This window comes from Xyrauchen texanus, chromosome 21 (genome assembly GCF_025860055.1).
Source record: "Xyrauchen texanus isolate HMW12.3.18 chromosome 21, RBS_HiC_50CHRs, whole genome shotgun sequence".
Lineage (NCBI taxonomy): Eukaryota > Metazoa > Chordata > Actinopteri > Cypriniformes > Catostomidae > Xyrauchen > Xyrauchen texanus.
Window position 1 is genome coordinate 5,915,397 of NC_068296.1, and position 9,569 is coordinate 5,924,965.

Genomic DNA, 9,569 nt, shown 5'->3' on the forward strand with positions numbered 1-9,569 from the left:
TGAAAAGTAAACGTGTCCCTTGACGAAACAAAATTTAAAGCAAGCTAATATTATTAGAGAGCTTTTCCTTGGTATTAGACCTCATTATTTCTGGCTTTCGTGTGTGAATGTGTTTTTAAAATGTCAGTTGGTATTATTAGTTGACTGCCACGTAGTGTATGATATGAAAACTGTGTTTTCTTAATGGCACGAATCACACTGAAGGCCTAGACTTAAAATGCACAGGCCGCCACTGAGTTTAGAGAATGTAAAGACTGTTTAAAGAAATTAGCCAAAACGATTGAGAAAAAATTGTAAAAGTATTTCAGCTAAATATGTCTACACTAAATGTATCCCCTTGTCCTAGTGAAAACATCTTGAATGTATTGCTATTAATGGAAAGCACAAAACAGCTTTTGATAAAAGCTCAAGTCTGTGGGTTCCAGGGCAAATCTTGTCACAAAATCACAACCTGGTTGTCAATCACAGATTGTTGCATGAAAAACATATTATACTTGAGTAGTAGCAGCATGTTTGCTTTATCGGTTTCATAGATTATCAGCATCAACTAATAATTTCATTTAGATGGTCTCCCAGCCTAGCCAAGCTGGATGTATAGTTGTTAAGTTGGTCATTCAGCTAGTCTTCCAGCCAAACCAGTTGACAAGTTACCAGAAATGGTAACATGGATGTTTCATGATTTGCTGTTTATGTGGTCAAAAATGTGGCTGTTCTCAATCTGTGGTTCCGTTTCCCTCACCTGTGACATACTGCAGTTTTGGCATCAAGCTGTCCCAGATCTTGCACTGTTGGGCTCTAAGCATCCGGAGTGTTTGTGATGGGCTAGTGTTGAGCACCACGTACTGCTGATGTTCCAGTGTAAACTGCGGCCAATCCACTCCTTTGACATTTGGGTCCCTGTAACATCGAGCAATGAAATCATCTCAAAGGTCAGTTTATGTATGGAGCAGAGTTATATCAATACATTACTGCCCCAACACAACACAGCCTTCTGAAGAAAAATCAATGAAATGACTCAATTACATGCTTTTGTAAAGAACACCTAGCAGTCCTATAAAACCATGATTCTCAACTCCACAAACAAGATACATTGGAGATCCAACACAGTACCAATATTGTTTTTCATACAAAAGTTAACAAATATGTAGTTAAAATAAGAAAATAATGTATTGAGGGACTAATACACAACTATGCATTATTTATTTTATTTATTATGCCATCAGATTCAATAGTATTTTATAACATACTATGTGTCCACTTTTGGGCAGTGGTGGCTCAGTGGTTGAGGCTCAGGGTTACTGACCAGAAGGTCGGGGGTTCAAGCCCCAGCACCACCAAGATGCCACTGTTGGGCCCTTGAGCAAGGCACTTAACTCCAGGTTGCTCCGGGGGGATTGTCCCTGTAATAAGTGCACTGTAAGTCGCTTTGGATAATGTAATGTATGTAAATGTAAATGTAAATAACATTGATTTGCATTAGGTAGGGAACTCCAGGTAGGGAAGGAGGTATTGCCCCAAGTGAAGGAGTTCAAGTACCTCTGGGTCTTGTTCATGAGTGAGAGGACAATGGAGTGGGAGGTTGGCCGGAGAATCGGGGCAGTGGGGGTGGTATTGCACTCGCTCTATAGAAAAGAGAGCTGAGCCTGAAGGCAAAGCTCTCGATCTACCAGTCAATTTTTGTTCCTACTCTCACCTATGGTCATGAAGGCTAGGTCATGAACTAGGTCACGAGTACAAGCGGCCGAAATGGGCTTCCTCAGAAGGGTGGCGGGCTTCTCCCTTAGAGAAAGGGTGAGGAGCTCAGTCATCCGTGAGGAGCTCGGAGTAGAGCCGCTGCTCCTTTGCGTCGAAAGGAGTCAGTTGAGGTGGTTTGGGCATCTGGTAAGGCTGCCCCCTGGCCGCCTCCCTAGGGAGGTGTTTCAGGCACATCCAGCTGGGAGGAGGCCTCCGGGAAGACCCAGGATTAGGTGGAGAGATTACATCTCCACACTGGCCTGGGAACAGATGTACATTTCTGAATTCCAAACACTAGACATGCGTTTTAACTAACTAAAGTTAGTTACAAACTTTTTCTTAATAATAGTGTATTTTTGGACTCTTAAAACTGAGAATTTAGCTTTTTTATGTGAATAAATATTGGTACATTTTTAGATTCAACATTATTTGTATTTCATTATTTGTACTAGATGTTTGTGTTGATAAACAAAAAAAACTAGCTTCATACCATGTGACCCATATTTAGTTTTTGAAATTTTTGGATGGAGCCGCATTGAGAGCTCCATATCACAGGGAAGTAAAGTTTATTCAGAACCACATTCTAAAAGGATAATATACTGTATATTTTAGAGCCTTAAAATAAAAATAAAAAACAACTACAAGGAAAGTTTATTCAGAACCAGAATCTAACATGTATTTAACACTCTGTATAACACGGCATACTGAAGTCACTTGATTTTAGTAATACACAAACCTATCTATGTTTACAAATTAAAATCATGACACTGTCACCTTTCTTAGGTTATTATTTTTCCCCCTGTAATTTTGCTCCAAAATCATAGGTAAAAATTGTAATTTTTATCCCTCTTTAAAAATTATTTAATTCAGTAATTACTGATCCATGGCATACTATTTTTGATTTCATCATAATTTATGTTATGTAACTTTCATCAGTAAAAGCATTATCAAAAACAATTGTTTTAGCCAGGGACCTTTGGTTGAGTTGACAGAATAACCTGGTACAGAAAATGAATTAATTAATTCTCGACTTTTCATTTTTGAGCGAACTATTCCTTTAAAATTTACAAGATTTACACTCACCAAACTCTAGCAAAATTGCTCCAATATTCCATGATCCTGTGACTCATAGTTTCCTCTTCCTCAGAGAATCCAAAATCTTGTTCAGAGGAATCCAAAAAACAAATGGGATCTCATCCCTGTGCATTACCCCCATCCATTGAGGCCAAGGGTTGAAGCTAGAGCGATGGTCAAACAGGTACAATCGGCCACTACCCCCATGCTCAACATACCTGCGGTATCCTGACTCTATTAAGACATTAGGCATATCCAAGAGAAACTCTCCATCCACTGTTGGAGGAAAGGGCACATTTATGATGACGGGGTCAAAAATGACATCATATTGAAGACTGACTAACTTCTCAGGTTCAACTGCTCTTAAGCAGGTCTCTACTTCAGTAGGTCCAGGTGGGCAGTTCAGAAGCTGCACCAGAGTCAGTGAACGGTTCCAGTCCTGAGCTGGCTCCACGGCCGCCCACACTGCATTAGGACTGCCACTCTGGAGAATTACATGGGCAAACAGGCCATGACTACCTTCCGAAAGGAAATGGAGTCCTACAGAGTCAGCTCCAGCACTTTCCCCAAACATGGTTACGGAGGATGTGTCACCCCTAAATTAAGCAATGTTCTTTGCAACCCAGCTGAGAGCCAACTGTTGGTCAAAAAGACCAGCATTCCACTTTATGTCCTTACTTTCAGGTAGAGACAGGAATCCCAATGGTCCAACCCTGTAGTTCAAAGATACCACCACCACATTTTGTGACTGGCTGAGGAAACTCCCGTCATACATATCCATGGAGGCAGTACCTGTGGAGAAACCTCCACCATAGATCCACACCATAACTGGTGCTAAGGACTTGGCTTTGTTATGGAAGTGGATTAAGGGGGTCCATACATTGAGGTACAGGCAATATTCACTAATCCTGGTGTTGGGATTCCACATCTCAGCTCCTGGGTACACAGTATCTGGCTCCTGGAAGAGTGGCATCTCATATCCCGCTCTACACCTCAGCAGGCTCAGGTCGTTTGAAGCGAAGCATGTCCAATGGAGGCTTGGCATAGGGGATCCCAAGGAAGGCTGCCACGGACACTAAGCCACCTGGCACAGGAATTATTACACCATGGACTTTGCCTTTGTCAGTGGAGACGACCAGTTCTTCTTGTCCTGCTGTTGGTTGGAGGAGTAGAAAAGCTAAAACTCACAGAGTGGATTTGATGTGAGCGCCAATCATGGTGTCTTCTAGGCTGATAAACAAAAATCATGAAGAAATCTATGAGCCATAAAATCTATCAGCCATAAAAGCAGTCATTGAAATCTCAAGGAATTAAAAAAAAAGGCTGGTTTTGAATGTCATTACCCATTCACACATATTCTATTTAGCAAAGGCATGTGCACTGCAAAACTTAACACAGAAACTCATCGAAGGAGGAATATCAAGAAAAGGCATTAATACAAGACCCAGATGTTTTTTTGCCCGATCAAGGCGGACTGTATTTACATATGAAATCTTGATATTTAATCATGTTCATTTATATGCACTAATATAAACAGTTATATTTTCCAACAATTCAGTACTTCTGCTGCATTTTGAGTGATAATGCAAATCACAGAATCTGAAGTTTATCATATCAAAGTTCAAATCATAACATTTTACAGAATAATTATAATTAAACTTTTGTCCAAATATTTCAGCCCTAATCATGAATAATCTATATATCACCCAGCCCATTTCCCAACCCTTTTATGACATCATTACAGTATTTTTACTCTAAAGGTTGGATCTCCCTTGAGACCAAATCAACATATTGTAACATTACACTGCTGCACAACTGAGGCAGGTGCAGGCAGCAATGTTCAGACAGCTAATAATGACACCGCGGTTTCAGCCTACTCCAGATAGAGAGGAAAGCACAAATGCTCTCTATGACTCACTCAATACGATGAGACACCCGACAATCCCGTCAACCCTTCTCCTTTTCTAGATTACTCAGCTCCAAGAAAATAAATCTTTTTTTTTTCTTTCTAAAATTAGACACCCCGATTGCTTGTTGTGATAGTGAGTAAATCCTGCTTGATTAATATGGCCTGCCTGCACCAGACAGATTGACCCAGAACACTGAGCTTCCATGTTATTGATAAGAAGTACTTTCCTTAAAGGAATAGTCCACCCTAAAATGAACATTCTGGCAACATTTATTGACCTCCATGTCATTCCAAACATGTATGATTTAATTAAAAATATATATATTTATTATTATTATTTACATTTTTTGGAACACATAAGGATAAATATTGAAGAACCTTCATGTGCTTTCCCATATAAGAATTGTTTAATGTGATCATGTCTGTAAAGCTCCAAAAAGGAAAATAAATATTTTAAGACACCACAAAAGTCAGTTCTACTCATGCACTATATTTCGTCTTATGTAGTCTTATGGAGCTATACGAACAGGCCAACATTTATGTTGTTATTTACTGATAATATTTTAAATATTTTTTTATATTTATTTTTTTTTTCTTTTAAGAATTTGTCAGTTTGAACAAGCCTTGACATTCTCTGTTTACCTCTCTCTCTCTCTCATATATCTATATCTATATATATATATATATATATATATATATATATATATATATATATATATATATATATATATATATATATAATGTTGAAGTCATTAAAACACATTTTTTAACCACTCCACAGATTTCATATTAGCAAACTATAGTTTTGGCAAGTCATTTAGGACATCTACTTTGTGCAAGACACCAGTAGATTTTCCAAAAATGGTTTACAGACAGATTGCTTCACTTTTAATTGACTACATCACAATTCCAGTGGGTCAGAAGTTTACATACAATAAGTTAATTGTGCCTTTAAGCAGCCTGGAAAGTTCCAGAAAATAATGTCAAGCCGTTAGACAATTAGCCAGTTAGCTAATGATAAGAGGTGTAATGAATTTGAGGTGTACCTGTGGATGTATTTTAAGGCTTACCTTCAAACTCAGTGCCTCATTGCTTGACATCATGGAAAAATCAAAAGAAATCAGCCAAGACCTCAGAAAAAAAATTGTGGACCTCCACAAGCCTCATCCTTGGAAGCAATTTCCAAATGCCTGAAGGTACCACTTTCATCTGTACAAACAATAGTACGCAAGTATAAACACCATGGGACCACACAGCCATCATACTGCTCAGGAAGGAGACGCATTCTGACTCCTACAGATTGATGTAGTTTGGAGTGAAAAGTGCAAATCAGTCCAAGAACAACAGCAAAGGACTTTATGAAGATGCTGGAGGAAACAGGTAGACAGGTATCTATATCCACAGCAAAACAAGTCCTATATCGACATAACCTGAAAGGCTGGTCAGCAAGGAAGAATCACTGCTCCAAAACCTCCATAAAAAAAGCCAGATTACAGTTTGCAAGTGCACATGGGGACAAAGATCTTACTTTTTGGAGAAATGTCCTCTGGTCTGATGAAACAAAAATCAAACTCTTTGGCCATAAGGACCATCGTTATGTTAGGAGGAAAAAGGGGAGGCTTGCAAGTAAAAGAACACCATCCCAAATGTGAAGCATGGGGGTGGCAGCATCATGTTATGGGGGTGCTTTGCAGCAGGAGGGAGTTGTGCACTTCACAAAATAGATGGCATCATGAGGAAGGAAAATGATGTGGATATATTGAAGCAACATCTCAAGACATCAGCCAGGAAGTTAAAGCTTGGTCACAAATGGACTTCCAAATGGACAATGACCCCAAGTGTACCTCCAAAGTTGTGGCAACAAAGTCAAGGTATTGGGGTGGCCATCACAAAGCTCTGACCACAATACGATAGAACATTTGTGGACAGAACTTAAAAAGCATATGCGAGCAAGGAGTCCTACAAACCTGATTGAGTTACACTAGTTCTGTCTGGAGGAATGGGACAAAATCCCAGCAATTTATTGTGAGAAGCTTGTGGAAGGCTACCCAAAATGTTTTGACCCAAGTGCAACCAATTTAAAGGCAATGCTACCAAATTATATATTATATATATATATATGTATTATTATTATTATTATTATTATTATTAAGCTATATCACACAGCTTTAAAAGAAGGATAAAGAGGGTGCAAAGGTCAAGCCAAAAAAAAAAAAAAAAAGTTTTTATTGGAGCTATATCAGAGAATGGACTAAAAATGGCTTTCTCCATCAGACAGAAGCATCATAACATCAGCATCAGGTTCATGTAAATGGCATGTTTAATGTCAAGAGATCCCTATAGACTCATGGCACTTTATCTACCAGACAATGGAGAAAAACAAAATAGCAAATCTCTGGTGTGCACAGGTTGAAATGAGAAGATAAGACACTCTCCTTGCCTTTTTTCAGTTTGTCCCCTTGGACCCAAGCCTTCTGACAAGTTTGTTTCCCTTTTTACTTGCATCTTTGTCCTATTTTACACACACAGACACACGCACACACACACACACACACACACACTCACTCACGCGCCCACACACACACACACACACACTCACGCGCGCCCACACACACACACACACACACACACACACACACACTGGTTTTTAGAACCTTTCTCTGAAAGAAATCAGGCATTTGGATTGAGCTGTCAGAATTCTCTGAAGTAGATCTCAATGAGACTCAAGAGGAATATGTTTGGGGACTTCTGTTAGAGTTCTTAGTATTAGTACAATCACTTTTGCAAAGACCAATCTGAAAATGTGTCTTAAAGTCAACATGAAACGGCTTTTGCAATCCATTTGACTATTTTTCGAACATTACCTATGCTATTTCCTAGTGTAACAGGATATTCAACAAGAAAAAAATATGGGACCATGATTTTGTCTATCCGGAATTGATTGGATGGTGAAAAGTAGGCGTTCTGTACCAAAATGGAGCCAGACAAATGGTTGACATAAGCCAAAAAGGAAAGCTGTGTCAAAGGTGGCACAAGTTACTTAAATGAAAGATTTTGTTTCTTTCTTTGCACTAATGAATAGTGCTTTAAGAAAGTGAACAGGGTTAAATTTGATGCTGAAGTTAAGAATGGCTTTATAAAGCACAGAATATAACATAGATCTCAGGCCTTCACTCTTTTTTAAACTTATGTAGATGATTTAATAAAACTGGGCATGATTTCATCTGTCAATATATGTTTTCCTCCAAAATCGATATGGGCTCAGGAAACCGCTACAAAACCACCCACATATACACATATTGAGCAGACAGAGGCCATACAGAATGTTTTTATTCAAGGAAACTCATCACCCTCGTGACGTCTGCCTGTAGCAATAATAGTTTATCACGTCATATCTGAATCTAAGAGTGACTCTTCCACTTTCCCTCCACAAACAGTAGCAAAATTCTGCCAGACTATTTTTAATTATATAATGACATTGTTATACATTTACAAATATATACAGTAAAACCCAATTAAGTAGCTTAAATGTGTTTGAAGAGTAGTTAACTACTTTTTCTAAAAGGGAAGTTTGATTCTAATTTCACTAAATTATGAGTAGCATGGCAATCTGCAGTTTCAAAGAAGCTTCCCCAACACTGCTGTTGTGAACAAAATAACAGTTATGAACATTCTAGAACACAGTGGAAACAAACAGTCCCTGTGAATACATCTATTCAAACAAGTGCTTGAAGTGGGGCTGTGCACAGTACCTGCACTTCTCTAATTTTGCCTACAGAGTACCGGCAGGTTTTCTTGCTTACCACCACTTCTCAGAGTCTCCCAGTACAATGCAATCTCTTTATTAAATGTAAGTCAGTGATGCGATGAGGCCAGACAATCACTTTTATCTGACCTTCCAAATGATTTTGATAAAACTGCGGTGGAAATCATCTGAGCCATCTCTGTGCAAAACTCAGCGGTGAGTTTAACAACAGTGACGGTGGCCATCAAGTGATCTGTTGTTCAGTTCCGAAAGAGCGTGCATGTTTAAACTTGACTGTCCATAGTTCAGTTACACACTTCTCCAAAACATGAACCAGCATCTTTTGGGTGAGTGCATTTTATTGAGTCTTATTCAATCAACATTTGATTGAATCAATCAAATGTATTTATGCAAACTGTTTAGCTGCTGGGTACAGTTAAAACTACGGATAAAAAAAATATATAATTCAAAGCTGTTACAGAAGTGATGTCAGCTCATATGCACAACATTTTATTACAAAAAATAAATCGATGAAGAAAACTGAAGCTTCAAAGAATATACACAGGAAAAATTGCATTTTATTCCCAATTCTTTTCTGTAGTGCACGTAAAAATATTATGTGAAGTGTCACTGAACTTGTCTACTGTATGCATGAATCCTGACAATGTGTAGTTGTATACAGATGTGTGTCAGCGTTCACAATCCTGAACATCATCAAATCACTTTGTTCACAGTTTCTTATAATTATTTCATATCTGCACAAGTATATGACTCCTATGTTAAAATGCATGTGTGCAGGACAAGAAAAGGCTAATTGTCCCTCATTAAATGGGAAGATCTTAAAAAAAAAGTTTAAAAAAAAGACTTAATGCTCTTTTTTTCAGTTTTAGGCTACATTTATTTTTTGTTTCATGATTCCAAACCTTTCTTCATATTGACAATTCCATCCAGATCTGACAAGAGCCATTAAAGGGGTAGTTCACCCCAAAATGTGTATTTTCTTATCATGTACTCACCCTCATGACTGATGTGTATGACTTTGTTTCATCTGCTGAACTCAAGTGAAGATTTTTAGAAGAATTTCTCTGCTCTTTTGGTGAAAGGGTG

The 9,569-nt window shown here is 38.3% G+C and overlaps 1 pseudogene; it reads right to left on the minus strand.

Annotated features, from left to right (window-relative positions):
- Nucleotides 1-713: 713 nt before the first annotated feature.
- On the minus strand, nucleotides 714-8,707 carry LOC127661283 (cholinesterase-like; annotated as a pseudogene).
- Nucleotides 8,708-9,569: the final 862 nt, after the last annotated feature.